Below are 15716 nucleotides of genomic sequence, written 5' to 3' on the forward strand. Positions count from 1 at the left end.
CTCTCTTTCTGTCTCTTTCTCTGCCTCTCAAATAAATAAAATAAAGTAAAAAAAAAAATCAAATATGAAGGAGGAAACATTACAATGGATGCCCCAGAATTGAAAAAAGGTTCATAATAGGCTAATGTGAACATTTAAGCCTTCAGAGTGGATAGCCCTGATGAAATGGATAAACGTCTAGAAATATAAAATCTACCAACATTGAATTATGAATAAAATATTTGAACAGACCTATAACTAATAAATGGGTTGAGTCAGTAATCAAATATCTTCCAACAAAAGAAAAGCCCAAGACCAGATGACTGTACTGGAAAATGCTTCCAAATATTTAAGGAATTAACACCAGTCCTTCTCAAATTCTTTCAAAAAATTGAAGATGAGAGAACACTAACAGACTCATTTATCAGGTTGCCATTACCCTGATGCCAAAATCAGACAAAGATACTACAAGAAGAGAAATTACACACCAGTATCCCTGAAGAATGTTGATACAAAAATCCTTAACAAAATTTTAGCAAACAGATGGACTTCAATACCACATTATGACCAAATGAGGTTTATTCCTAAAATGCTTGAAGGTTCATCATGCGGCCGTGGATCAGTAGGCTAATCCTCCACCTAGCGGCGCCGGCACCCCGGGTTCTAGTCCCGGTCGGGGCTCCGGATTCTGTCCCAGTTGCCCCTCTTCCAGGTCAGCTCTCTGCTGTGGCCCGGGAGTGCAGTGGAGGATGGCCCAAGTGCTTGGGCCCTGCACCCCATGGGAGACCAGGAGAAGCACCTGGCTCCTGCCATTGGATCAGCGTGGTGCGCCGGCCGCAGCGTGCCAGCCGTGGCGGCCATTGGAGGGTGAACCAACAGCAAAAAGGAAGACCTTTCTCTCTGTCTCTCTCTCTCTCACTATCTACTCTGCCTGTCAAAAAAAAAAAAAAAGTTCATCATGCAAAAATCAGTGTTATACAGGTGTGTTAACACAGGTAAGGACACACAACACATGGTCATCCTGATTAACGCAGAAGAAGCATTTGAAATAATTCACTATCTTTTCATGTTTTTTTTTTTTTTTTACACCCACTCAATAAACTAGGAACAAAAAGAGATTACATCAACATAATAAAGGCCATATCTGAAAAACCTACAGCCACCATCATCAGTGGTGAAAAACAGATTGTTTTCCCTGTAAGGACAGGAAGAAGGCAGTTTGTTCTCCTTGACACTTGTACGTAACATACACAGGCACATCGGAAAGTTTGTGGAGAATGGAATCAAGGGGCAATTAAAACTGGAAAAATGTTGTTGAAAAAATTAAAATACAAGAAAAAGGAAAGACATGTTCATGGAATGGAAGATTTAATATTGTTAGAATGTTCATACTGCCTTATCAACAGATTCGATGTGAAGCCTATGAAAAGCATTGAAAACAATGCCAATTTTATGGAAATAGGAAAAAAATCTGTACCCTTAACTTCATATGTAATTTTGAGCCAGACTAGCCAAAACAGTCTTGAGAAAGAAAAACAAAGCTTGAGGCCTCTCATGCAGAAATATATTGCAAAGACACAGCAAGCAAAACAGTATGGTACTGACATAAAAACAGACATATAGACTAATGGAATATAATAGAAAATCCAGAAATGAATTCTCACCTCTATTGTCAAATGAACTTTGAAAAAGATACTAAGGCCACACAGCCTTTTCAGCAAGTGTACAGGGAAAATGATATCCACGTGCAAAAGAATGAAGGAGGACCCTACCCTACACTGTATACGAAAGTTAACTCAAAGTGGATTGCGGGGGCAGATTTTTGGTAACGTGCCTTAAAGTACACCATTTGGAATACTGCATCCTGTGTCCAAATTCCTGGGTTTGAATCCCAGCTGTGCTCCCGATTCAAGCTTCCTTCTGATGTGCACCCTAGAAGGCAGCAGGTGATGTTTGAGTACTTGGGTCTCTGCTGGCCGTATTAGAGATGAGAATTGAGTTGCTGACTACTGCCTTCATCCCGGCCCAGCCCCAGCTGTCCGGCTCACGGCAGATCTCTGAATGTCTCACTGTCTTTCAAATACATTAAAAACATGAAGAGAAAATTAAAGATTAATTTTGGGGGCTGGCATTGTGATTTAGTGGCTAAAGCTACAGTCTGCGATGCCACATTCCTTACGGGTGCCAGTTTGAGTCCCAGAAGCTCCGCTCCCGGCCCAGCCCCCTGCTCATGGCCTGGGAAAGCAGTGGAAGATGAAACTCCTGGCTTCAGCCTGGCCCAGTACTGGCTGTTGTGGCCACTTGGGGAGTGAAGTAGTGGGTGGAAGATTGATCTCTGTCTCTCTTCTCTGTCTCTCTATAACTTTGATGTTCAAATAAATAAATACATCTAAAACAAAAAAGACCTAAATGGTAACTATTGAATTTGAAATTGAAACTGTTAAACTTCTAGGAGAAAACGTAGTAGAAAACCTTTGTGGCATTTGATTGAGCAGTAATTTCATGGATCTGACACAAAAGCACAGGGATCAAAGGAAAAATTCACAAATAGAATATGTAAAGAACCCTTGTTAGGCAATAGCAATCAAATTAAAAAATGAGAAAGGAACCTAAATAGACATTCTCCAAAATAAGAGATCCAAGTAGCCAACAAGCACAGGAAAATATGTTCAGTGTCAAGTAATCATTAGGAAAATAATTCAAAACCACAAGGTAATATTACCTTAAACCCATTAGGATGCCCATTACAAAACCAAACCAGCCAACCAACCAACCAACCAAAAAGCACTCAGAAAATAGCAAGTGTTGTTAGGGATGTGGAGAAATTAAAAACTTCCTGCACTGTTTATGGAATATGAAATGGTGTAGCAGTTATGGATACCAGTTTGGAGGTTCCTCAAATATTAAGAATTAAAATGATCAGTTCCATCATTCCTGCTTCTGGGTATGTATGTACAAAGTAATTGAAGACATGACCTAAAAAAGATACTTGCATAGCCATTTTTTAAAAAGATTTATTTATTTATTTGAGTTACACAGAGAGAGGGAGAGGCACAGAGAGAGAGAGAGAGAGAGAGAGAGAGGTCGTCCACCCCCTGATTCACTCCCCAGTTGGCCACAATGGCTGGAGCTGCACCAATGCAAAGCCAGGAGCCAGGAGTTTCTTCCAGATCTCCCACATGGGTGCATGGGCCCAAGGATTTGGGCCATCTTGTACTGCTTTCCATAGCAGAGAGCTGGATTGGAAGTAGAGCAGCTGAGTCTTGAACTGGTGCCCATATGGGATGCCGGCACTGCAGGTGTTGGCTTTACCTGCTACGCCACAGCGCCGGCCCTGCACAGCCATTTTCAGTGCACCAGTATTCCCAATAATTCCAAGAGACAGAAGTAGCCTGAGTGGCCATGAGCAGAGGAACTGATAAAGACAATGTAGAATATATAAGAACTGGAATATTACTCAGTGTTAAAAATGAAAGGGAATTCCGTCATATGCTATAGCCTGACTAAACCTGGAGGACATTATGCTAAGTGAAATAGGCTAGTCACAAAAAGATAACTGCTGCATGATTCCCCTTACGTGAGGCATCTGAAATAGCCAAACTCTTGAAAACAGGCAGTACAATGGAGTGGGCATTTGGGCCAGCGGTTAAAATACCATTTATATCACATGTTTCCCACATTGAGTACCTGGGGCTGATCTCTGCTCTGGCACCTGATTCCAGCTTTCTGCTGATGCCGACCCTGGGAGATAGTGGTGATTTCAGAAGTGGTTAGACTCCTGTCACCCATGTAGGAGATCTGGATTGAATTCCTGGCTCCTGGCTTTATCTCCCTCTCCTCCATCCACTGAGGGAATTTGTTGGAATGATCTAGTGGACAGAAAGTGTCTGTCTCTGTCTTTCTGTCCTCGTGCCTCTCAAAAACTAAGTTGAGCTGGCGCCACGGCTCACTAGGCTAATCTTCCACCTTGCGGCGCCGGCACACCAGGTTCTAGTCCCGGTCGGGACGCCGGATTCTGTCCTGGTTGCCCCTCTTCCAGGCCAGCTCTCTGCTGTGGCCAGGGAGTGCAGTGGAGGATGGCCCAAGTCTTGGGCCCTGCACCCCATGGGAGACTAGGAGAAGCACCTGGCTCCTGCCATCGGATCAGCGCGGTGTGCCGGCCGCAGTGCGCTGGCTGCGGCGGCCATTGGAGGGTGAACCAACGGCAAAGGAAGACCTTTCTCTCTCTCTCTCTCTCTCACTGTCCACTCTGCCTGTCAAAAAAAGCAAAAAAAAAAAAAAAAAAAAAAAAAAAAAAACAAACAAAAACAAAACAAAACAAAACAAAAAACAAAAAAAAAAACAAAACTAAGTTGAATGGTGATTGCTGGGGCCTTGGAGGAGTGCTCGAAGGTGAGTTGTTTTGCAGTGTGAATGGAGTTTCAGGAGTGCAGATAGAAAAGTTCTGGAGGTCTGTGGCACAACAATGAACGTGTAGTTAGTAGTGTTTTGCTGTTCTTTAAAATTGGTTAAGATGGTAAATTTTATGTTACTAGTTTAAAAATATTTTTAAAAGATTTATTTATTTATTTGAAAGTCAGAGTTACACAGAGAGAAGTAGAGGCAGAGAGAAAGAGAGAGAGAGAGAGAGAGAGAGAGAGAGAGAGAGAGAGAGGTCTTCCATCCGCTGGTTCACTTCCCAGTTGGCTGCAACGGCTGGAGCTGTGCCGATCTGAAGCCAGGAACCAGGAGCTTCTTCCTGGTCTCCCATGCAGGTGCAGGGGTCCAAGGACTTAGGCTATCCTTTACTACTTTCCCAAGCCATAGCAGAAAGATGGATGGGAAGTGGAGCAGCCGGGACATGAACCAGCGCCCATATGGGATGCTGGCATTGCAGGCAGCGCCTTTACCCACTATGCCACAGTGCCGGCCCCAGTTAAAAATTTTTAAAAATCTATTTATTGGAAAGGCAGAGAGATGGAGGGAGATCTTTTATTCATTGGTTCACTCCCCAAGCACCTGCAATGCCTGGGATGGGGCCAGGTTGAAGCCAGGAACTGGAAACTTAGTCTTGATCTCCCGTGTTGCTGGCAGGGATCCAATCACTTGAGCTGAGCCATCATTGCTGTCTCAGAGTGTGCATTACTAGGAATCGGAAATTGGGAGTGGAGCTAGAGCTTGAAACCCAGGCACTCAGCATGGGCTGTGGGCATCCAAAGTAGTGTCTAAACTGCTATACCAATTGCTCACCCTGTGTTATAAGTTTTTGACCATATTGAAAAACAAAAAGAAGCAATACATTTAATTTATCATGTAATTTTTTTTTTTGCCTGATAGGACGGATTTGCCTTGGCTGAATTTTTATGAACATGCACGACCTTTTAAAAGCTGTTGAAAAGTTTTTAAACTGAAAAAACCAAGAGCAAAGATAGTTGGAGTTATAATTGGTTCTTTATCTTTCGCTAATAGTTTAAGAATGGACTGCTTTCTATATTTCGTAAGGGTGAAATCATTCATCCATTGAAACATGAACCATGCGAAGGAGAGCCTTGTGAGATGTGCATAAAATGTCTGCGTAAAAGCAAGCTCCTGCAGTAACTGGAACCTTGTAATAGCATTTACATTTGGTGTTAGCGTGCACGAAACAGGAAAAAGGATTCAGTTATTTTCAAGATCTCAGATCCCAAATGTGCTGAATAGACATTTCTTTCAAAAAATAAATACACAAAATGGTTTTGTGAGACTTGAAGTTTAAAAGAAATGTTCTTGCATTCCATAGCTAACAATTGCAGCAGTGTCACTTTCTCAAATTTCCGTATTTTTAAAGTGGACTATCATGGTTTGGCTCAGCTACTAAATTAAATTATTGCTGGCTTGCACATTCCTTTTGGTTACACCATAATCTTTACCTCCACTGGAAAATATGCTCTATTTTGAATGCTTATTTTGGGATTCTTGGCTGGAGGCACCTCTGATTAGCAATGGAGTGTTGGTGTATATGTGTGATCTGTGCTATATATCTAGAAGGGAAAGAACTTGCATTAGGAGTTCCACTGTAAACAAATACGTTAATAGGGATGTGAGACACTTCAGAAATGGCATGAAAAACAGTATTCAGTGCAGTTGAGTTCTAATTATGTATATAGTAGGTTGTTTCCAATTATATACATAACATATATATACACCCTCACATAAACATGTGTACATATATGTACGTGCATGTCTCCAGACCAATGAGAGAGAGATGGTAATGATCCTTCCCACAGCTCTCCAAAGGAGCTAACCTTGTTGTCACATTGATTTTGTACTTAACTCCTTCCAGAATTGTTTAAATCACCCAGTTTGTGATAATTATAGCAGCCCAAGCAAATTAGTATAATTTATTTCTCTATTCTGCCACAAATAATATACTCCTTTAGCTGTAATACATGGTTACTCTAAACATTTTAATGTTTCTTAGTATCTCCAAAATACCCTTAAGTAATTATTATTTTTTGATTTTGTGATAGAAAAACTAATATTGCTCATGATGATGATGAAGCAGTTAGATATGGGAAACGGACACAGGACCTCTGTCCCTGCTTTGCATAAATAAAAATCAGAATTTCTTGTATTCAGAAGTCTGTAGGCTTATGCACTTTGTAGCAGCACGAAATTGGAAAGGCAGAATCAGAAACAAAACAAATCTACCCTCATCCAGCGCCACTTAAAAAAAAATCTTCTAAATTGCACATATTGGAATTAAGTTTTCTTGAGATTAGAAACACATGTTTTCAAATGATCAGTTTTTCCACTGCCCCAAGGTGCAGATGCCTTTTTGTTGTGCTCATTTTGTCATCAGTGGAAGGGACACTTGAGTCTGTGCTTGGGAGTGGGGAGGGTGCAGAGTTCCTTCAGCTGTGTCCTTCTGTGGTCTTGGTGCACCCAGATGTGTCCTTCTGTGGTCTTGGTGCACCCAGATGTCTACTTCTACAACCTGCAGCCCATGCCAGTTACACACCTGGGCGGCCAGACCTCTTACTGGGGAAATCGGAGTTGGTATTAAAGGAGAAGGAAGCTATTTCCAAATGTTGGGTATTTCTGTTGTTGTGGAGGTTGGAAGAGGTTAATCTTTGAGTGGAAAAGCTGTATAACCACTTGAATTTTGTAAACTTAGATAGTAGAGATTTGATGTTGGCCTTATAAATGATTTTCACAGTAATTTCTAATTAAGACAACAAAAGAAACTTTTTTACTAAAGGTAGGATTATTTCAGTCATGTTATTGGTTATTTAAATTGTCCTGTATTCTAGTAAGTGTAAATACATCAAGATATGTTATTTTAAAAATCTTTAGTGGTTAATACAAAACTATAAAGTGTTAGGAATAAGGAGGACCTAAAACCCTTTGAAAACATCGACCTAGTCATTGGTAAAGTTTTATTACCTATTACAGAAATGTCCTGTTCAGAAAATAAATTATCAAAGGATATTATATGACTTCTTGTGTTTATGAATTTGAGATATTTATGACATTAAATTTTTGAGATAGCATCATTGTTACTACCATGAGTGCCCGTTCTAGATTTATATATGGTAGCTTCATTATAACTTTACATTGTAAACATTTTCAAATCAAGTTTTTGATTATAAAATGTTATAGTCAGTTCAGAGTGATATTGCTTTCCACATTTTTAAAGTGTGAAGAATAACATACACAAAACGTAGCTAAAATGAGCAGTTAAATAAATTAATACCACCATTCAGATAGATAAAGAAAATACTAAATTCATTTCAGAAGTACTCCCATTGTGCCGCTCTCTCACCTGAAGGTTATGGCTATCCTCATTTTTATGGTAGCAGCTTTCTCAGTTTTCCATATAGTTTTTACCACCTATGTGTAAACAAACCCCTAAGTACTTTAGTTTTGCTGCCCTTTGAACTTCATATAAATAGAATTTTACAATATATAATCTGTTGGGTCTGGCTTTTCTCAGTCAAAATTTGGAATTCATCCATGTTGTATATAGCGATAGTTTACTGATTTTCATAATATTTACCTTTATCCTGAAAAATTTCCTGTAACAGTTCTTCCACTGTGGGTCAGCTGGAGATACATTTTATTTTATCTGAGTGTGTTTATTGTTGCACATTTGCTCTTTTCTTTTTGCTTTGGCACATTCCGTTGTCTGAATATGCCCCGGGTGATCTGCTCCAGTGTTGCTGGTCATTTGTGTGGCTTTTATCTTTGGCTGTTATGAACAAAGCTGCCATCAGTGTTGTTCTCTGTGTCCTTGGTGGACTAGCTTCTCTTAGATATGCAAGCAGAGATGGAACTGATATATGGTAAGAGTATGTTTCCTTTTAGAAGATACTCCAAGTGCTTTTCCAAAGTGGTGGTTCCATCTTACACTGTGTCTACAATCCAAGAGTTTGCTCCCTCAGTTGCTCATCACAGGTGCTGCCTGGGTTTTCATTGTTGCCATCCTGGTGAATGTGTGGCAGCCTTTCAATGTGGTTTTAATTTGTGCTTCCTTGATTAATGAGATGACCATTTTCCCTACGTTTGCTAGCTACTCGCATGAACCGCTTCCATTCAATCTAAAGTAATCTTACACTGTTCCAGTGACTTGCTAGCATTTAGATGTTTTTGGGGTGAATTGAGTTCTCAGATGGCCCCCCCTTTTTTACAAAGAAAAACTATTTTATTTTATTTTTTTAACTTTTATTTAATGAATATAAATTTCCAAAGTACAGCTTATGGATTACAATGGCTTCCCCTCCATAACTTCCCTCCCACCCGCAACCCTCCCATCTCCCGTTCCTTCCCCCCTTCCACTCACATCATGATTCATTTTCAATTCTCTTTATATACAGAAGATCAGTTTAGCATACATTAAGTAAAGATTTCATCAGTTTGCACCCACATAGAAACACAAAGTGAAAAATACTGTTTGAGTACTAGTTATAGCATCAAATCACAATGTACAGCACATTAAGGACAGAGATCCTACATGAGGAGTAAGTGCACAGTGACTCCTGTTGTTGACTTAACAAATTGCCACTCTTGTTTATGGCATCAGTAATCACCCTAGGCTCTTGTCATGAGTTGCCGAGGCTATGGAAGCCTTTTGAGTTCACCGACTCTGATCGTATTTAGACAAGGTCGTAGTCAAAGTGGAAGTTCTCTCCTCCCTTCAGAGAAAGGTACCTCCTTCTTTGATGACCTGTTCTTTCCACTGGGATCTCACTTGCGGAGTCAGATGGCCCTTTTTAACCAGCACTTGGTGTGGGAGATGTTGCCAGATGCTGCTTCATCTTCCCAGTCCTCTCTTCCCCACTAAATCCTGGCTTGGTTGTTCTTTACCCTCAATCCTCTCATGACTCTTAAGTAGATTTTTAGAATTTTTTTAAAAGATTTATTTATTTATTTGAAAGTCAGAGTTACACAGAGAGAAGGAGAAGCAGAAAGAGAGAGAGAGGTCTTCCATCTGCTGGTTCACTCCCCAATTGGCCACAACATCCAGATCTGCACCAATTGGAAGCCAGGAGCTTCTTCCAGGTCTGCCATGTGTGTGCAGGGGCCCAAGGACTTGGGCCATCTTTTGCTACTTTCCCAGGTCATAGCAGAGAGTTGGTTCGAAAGTGGAGCAGCTGGGACTCGAACTGGCACCCACATGGGATGCTTGCACTGCAGGCTGTGGCTTTATTCGCTATGCCACAGTGTCGGCCCCAGAAATAAAGAGGAGAGATATCCTATCCAGTTGATTACTCCCCAAATGCCTACATTGTCCAGGTAGGCCAGGGATGAATCTGGGACCCAGAATGCAATCCAGGAATGAATCCAGTTGCTTGAGCCATCACCACTGCCTGCCAGGGTTTGTGTTGACAGCAGTTTTGAAGTCAGGAGCTGGAGCTCCAATGCTCCAATGTAGGATGTGGGTGTTTTGACTGCGAGGTTAAATGTCCACTCCTAAGCAGATTTAAAACAAATGTTGTGTCCAGGTTTCCTACTTAACTGCTGTGGGGGCTTCGTATTGCCTCACGTGGGATTTCCTAGAGTGTTTGTTTGTTTTGCTTACCACCACTTTTTGAATCTTAATTTAAAATATTTGTAGGAAAATATGTTGTTAGGTACTAATTTTAGTGAGAACAACTTTTTTTTAAACTTTTATTTAGTAAATATAAATTTCCAAAGTACAGCTTATGGATTACAATGGCTTTTCCCCCCCATAACTTCCCTCCTGCCTGCAACCCTCCCAACTCCCGTTCCCTCTCCCATTCCATTCACATCAAGATTCATTTTCAATTCTCTTTATATACAGAAGATCAATTTAGTATATATTAAGTAAAGATTTCATCAGTTTGCACCCACACAGAACATAAACTGTAAAATATTGTTTCAGTACTTATTATAGCATTAATTCACATTGAACAACACATTAAGGACAGAGATCCTACATGAGGAGTAAGTGCACAGTGACTCCTGTTGTTGACTTAACAATTTGACACTCTTGTTTATGGCATCAGTAATCACCCTAGGCTAGAGTGTCTTGGCTTTCCATGCCTAAAATACTCTCATGGGCTCTTCAGCCAGATCCGAATGCCTTAAGGGCTGATTCTGAGGCCAGAGTGCTGTTTAGGACATCTGCCATTCTGTGAGTCTGCTGTGTATCCCACTAGTGAGAACAACTTTTAAGGGAGTTTATTTAGAACTTCATTTGCAGTTTCGTTACATATTATTTGTTGGCTTTCAAAAAATTTCTTATAAAATGAGGTGTATGTATATTTTTATTTCTTGATGTTTTAGAACATTGTTTGGTTAAAATTGATCTTTAAATAGTTTAGATGCATAATTATCAGAATTTACAGCAAGTGAAAATGCATATTCTGCCATGGCAATGACTACAACAGCTGCCCTTTAAGTTGCTTTGATGTAAATTATGTTCTCATTTAGATGAACATAAACCAGGTTCTCATAGAGCTAACACAGGATATTAAAGTAGACTGGGGAAGCTAGAGGGAAAATGGCAGAGTAGAAAGCCTCAAGAATCTCTCTCCACCTGGATAGTTGTGCTAAGGTAACTGGCCCTCTGGGGTCCCACATGTGGCCATACAGATGAATTTTGAGGACCTTATACTAAGTGAAATTGCAGAAAGGATAAATACTGTGTAGTTCCTCTGAAATGAAATACCTAGAATAGTCAGCTTCATAGAGACAGGAGATAGAATGGTGGTTGCCAGAGGCTGAGAGGAGGAGGACATGAGTTTAATGAGTGTAGAGTTTCAGACTGGAAAGATGAAAGTTATGGAGATAGATAGTGGTGATGCCTGCACAAATGTGAACTATTTAATGCCACTGAAGTACACATTTCTTCGTGGTAGGCAAGTAAAATCTAAAAATGTAGTATAGTACATGGGAAAATCTTTTATTAACTCATATTCATTAATATATATTTGCTTGTGTTATATGATATAACTTTGGAAAGAAATCCTAAAGTGTTTTCCTTATGTTAAAGCCTACTTTTGGAATAAAAACTCAGGCCTGATTTTTGTTTTATACATTGAGAGTTTTCTATGAATTTGATTTCTAATTATTAGTATGGTTCATTGTCTTAATTGGATATGTGGCTCTTTTTGGTGAGGGGACCTTCTTAATCCAATAATAAGTCCTTGGCTATTTGTTAGTTGCAGCAGGAAGCTCATTTGATTCTAGCTGTTCAGTTGTACACTGGATAGTGTATCTTAAAATTGATGTGGGTGGAGTTAGTTGTGCAGGATGCACAGTACTACTTTTCCTCACCTGGATATGTACACCTCAGTATTTTGTTGGAGAAACTTTGTAAACTCTAAGCAAATGGTTAAGTAATTGGAAGAATAAATTATTTGGTTCAGATTATTCAATACCAAATTAAAGGCTTGGAAATAATTTACTTTGAAATATAAGTGAGTTATTTATAATATTCTCATGTGCTACAGGCCATTTATCAGTGACACTTGTTTTAATGTAGAAGTCAGAAATGGCTAATATTGTTGCTTACTCTAGTTTTCCCATTTTGGTTATTTTAGTCACCATTTAGGTTAAGGTATATACAGTGTATACAGGTAAGCTATTGTAGTTCTGATTTTCAGTTAAATAATTATAAATCTACTGTTGCAGTTTGTTTAAAAGTCACCTCTTTAAGATATAGTTTTAAAAATTATTTCATTTTTAAAGTTTAAAATGAAAACTTCATGCTTTGATTTATCCTTGGATTGTACTGTACCATGATCATGAGTTGCCTGAATATGTTACTGTGATTACCGTGTTGCTGGATGTGAAAGTGTTAGGTCTCATATGAACTTGTCTTAGTGTTTTTCTGCATCTGAGTTTTGCTTATAATCTTGTCTCTTTGATTTGAATAGCTGTGACTGGCTTGAACTAAGTTGACCTCAAATTTTGTCTTCAAATTTATTGGAAACACATAATAGACTTGGGAAATGTCAAAATAAGTGAGTGCTTCCTTCAGGCAAACAGCTTGGCTCTCCACGAAGCCCATATTCTTTAGATGTTTACTGGAAAGCATGCTTGGCCAGGCAGGCAGTGTATGGGGGACGGTGGTGAAGTTAGCCCTCTGCTGGCAGCTCCAGCCTTTTTTCTTGCGTCAAATTTTGCTGCTCTCCAGACTTGCACACCCTCCCTTGCAAAACAAACCAGCCCCCTCAACTACTGCCACAATCCCTAGAAGATGCTTTGTTGTAGAACCTTTGTGGATTTCACTGCCTGTCCCAAGTATGTTGCCAAGTGATTCTCTCCAACACGTAGAGCAGCCTGTCTTGAGCCTGGACCTGGTGAGTACCGTTCTGTCTGTCTTACTGCATTTGAAGTGTGGTGTTAGCTCCCTGGAGATGTTTCAGTGCCTCTAGAGGGTTAGCACTCCAAGCAGTGTCTCAGCGGGGCTGCCCTTCCTCCCTGCTCCGAGAGAAGTCTGTGCCAGCGCTTGGAGCGTTGTTTCTTAGCTGTCTCACTTCAGAAATCTGAGTCCCTCCCATATTGGTTCTAGACCCCTAAGGTCTGTAGATGGGAGTTACTGCTGAGAATATATTTATATCTTCCTTTATGTATTGCATATCCATCCTAACCCATGATTTCTTTTCTGAGCCAGACTTAGGCCTTTGATGCTGTTTTGGTGTCTTTATAATGGTTGCCAGTTACTACTTGTATAATTCAGAAACCTTCTGGGACATGAAACAAAAGATAGTTTTTTTATTTACCCTGTTGATGTTGCTGCTGTGTCATCAAATTTATTGTTTTTCAAATATCAGAAACAATAATTTGGAAAGTTACAGAGCTGTAGGCAGTAAGTGAGCAGGGTTACTAAGTAGGGAGTGTTGGGAATTCAGGTAGAGAGGCTGTACTTGGTTTAATGTGTCCAATTCTGTTCTACCCAGTTGTCCTCCTGTGGGAATACAGGGCTGAGGTATCCAGATTTCTGATGTTTAAGTCAAGAGGTAGCATTTGAATTTTTACACCCGATCTCCCAGTGCAATGATTGCTAACGAGTTCTGATTCAAAAAATATTTATGGGCCAAATAAAGTGGCACCTGTTTTCAGCCTGTAGCGTAGGATGCATAAGGTCTGCTTGCTGCACCTCCAGATAGCGGGGGATACCTCCATTGAGGTATCTCTGGTGACCAGTCCTGTAAGAGCCAGTCCTGGGACCTGCAGTACTGAATGGTTCTTGTGGTTGTAGAAAAAATCCATGTCCAAATAACCCCCAGAGTTTACTACAGTTTTACCAAATTGGGTGAAAGATCCTCTGATTATATTAACTTGTTACCTTGTTACCATTAGTTTCAAATGATGAAGAAAAAACCCCAATGGTAAAGTATCAGTTTTGCAATCTATCGGATGTTTGTACTTTTTTTGAAGACAGAGGTTAAAAAAAAAAAAAAAGGATATTGTTTTGGCCTCCTGCTTTGTAGATGTAACAGCTTTTATTTTATTTTTAATGTTTGAGAAATGAATCAGAGTTTCAGATGGGCTTAGTTAAACTGGTCCTAAGAGACATAATGGAGAGTTCATATTTTCTCTCACTGGTAAGAACTTTTAATCCATTCTAGAAATTTTAAAAAATGAGCTTTTTATATGAGAGCAGTGTTAAGAGTCACACAGTTCCCAGACACCCTGCACCCGGTTTCCCCTTGTTGTTAACCTGCCACAGAAATTGACATGCTAGTAACACTGCACTTTTAAACCCTGAGGTTCACACTTCATTCAGTTTCCCTTGTTGTCACTGAATGTTCTTTTTCTGCTCCAGGATTCACATTACATTAGTTGTCACCTCTCCTTAGATTCTTCTTCACTGTGAAAGTTTGTCAGAGGTCTCTTGTTTTTGATGAGTTTGATGTTTTTGAGGAGTGCTGTTAGATATTCTATGTCCCTCAGCAATGGCTGGGGCTGGGCCCATCTGAAGCCAGGAGCCAGGAGCCGGGAGCTTCCACCAGGTCTCCTGTGTGGGCACAGGGGCCCAAGCACTTGGGCCATCCTCCACTGTCTTCCCAGACCATAAACAGAGAGCTGGATTGGAAGAGGAGCAGCCGGCACTTGAACTGGCGCCCACATGGGATGCTGGCGCTGCAAGCAGAGGCCTAGCCTACCATGCCACAGTGCCGGCCCCTGTAAGGATGTTTTTACTCATGATTTGACTGGATTCTGTGTTTTGGAAAGGCAGACCAGAAAGGTAAAGCAGCCTTGTCATCACATCGAGGTGCACCCTGTTGTGTCCCTGTGACCTGTTGCTATCCATGTGAATCCTGATTACCTGGTGGAGGTGGTCTCCTGTGTGATATTACCGAAGTCCCTTAGTGCAGGCTGCACGTGAGGAGTGAGTCAAGCTGTGCTTCTGTGAGAGGAGGGCAGCTGCAGGTGTACTTGGACAATTCTGCATGGGAGATTAATTTGTTCCTCTTCATTTATTTATACCACGGGCCATGGGTTTTTACTTTATACTTCAGGTTATAATTTAATGCTTATTTATTTTATTGCTCTGGGTGTTCTAGCCTTGGCTGTTGGGAGCTGTTTCAGTTGCCTCCTGTGACCCTTTGCTATACCCGCATTGTGTTTTGTTGTGATAGTTGTTCTGAGCCCCTTCTTCCCTTTTGGAACTTGAAGGTGTTCCAAGCTCATCTGTCCTTCCTGCTGCAGACCTTGGCATCAGCCATCGCTTCAGGGAGCCTTGTGTTCCTTTATTGGAGAGCAGTATTAGAAACCGAGATCATTACTACTGGGATGTGTTGCTTCTGGGTCTGTTCTGCTTGCAGAACAAGGAAATTTTTGTGTGTATTTATGCACATAATTCTAAATGCTTGTGTTTGTGCTCATTCATGTCTGCATTAAGTTAAATACGAGTTTATATTGATGGATACAATTCTAATCTATTACCACAGAGATTTTTGCTTTCTTTCCTTGTCTGTAAACTCCAACAGTGAGAAGTCTGGCTCCTATGTGTCAAGATCATATACTTAATTGTTCAAGTCCAATGTAGAGTGGACAGTAGTTTTAGAGTTCTTAACTGATACCCCGTGAGAAACACTTTTGTCATCAGAGCTGATTCCACTTCCCTTCAGTATCCTCTACTCCACTTATCCCTAAGGGCTCTTAGATCACCACGTCTCCCCTTCCCTTTTACTGAGTTTACTTCTTCATTTGTTAGATTTTTTTCTTTTTTTTTAACTTTTATTTAGTAAATATAAATTTCCAAAGTACAGCTTATGGATTACAATGGCTCCTCCCCCCAT

The 15716-nt window shown here is 40.4% G+C and overlaps 1 protein-coding gene across 3 annotated transcripts in view; it reads left to right on the top strand.

Moving 5' to 3' along the window:
- BICC1 (BicC family RNA binding protein 1) overlaps window positions 1–15716 on the top strand; it is a 339573-nt gene that overhangs the window by 33966 nt on the left and 289891 nt on the right. The window contains exon 1 of one of the 3 annotated variants that reach the window (XM_051823887.2): window positions 12664–12767. The exons of the other annotated variants lie outside the window; for them this stretch is intronic. The gene's annotated coding sequence lies outside the window, so the exon portion shown is untranslated. Of the gene's footprint in view, window positions 1–12663; window positions 12768–15716 lie in introns of those variants that run through there. 3 annotated transcript variants of the gene reach the window in all.

This window comes from Oryctolagus cuniculus, chromosome 15 (assembly GCF_964237555.1).
Source record: "Oryctolagus cuniculus chromosome 15, mOryCun1.1, whole genome shotgun sequence".
NCBI classification, from domain to species: Eukaryota; Metazoa; Chordata; class Mammalia; order Lagomorpha; family Leporidae; genus Oryctolagus; species Oryctolagus cuniculus.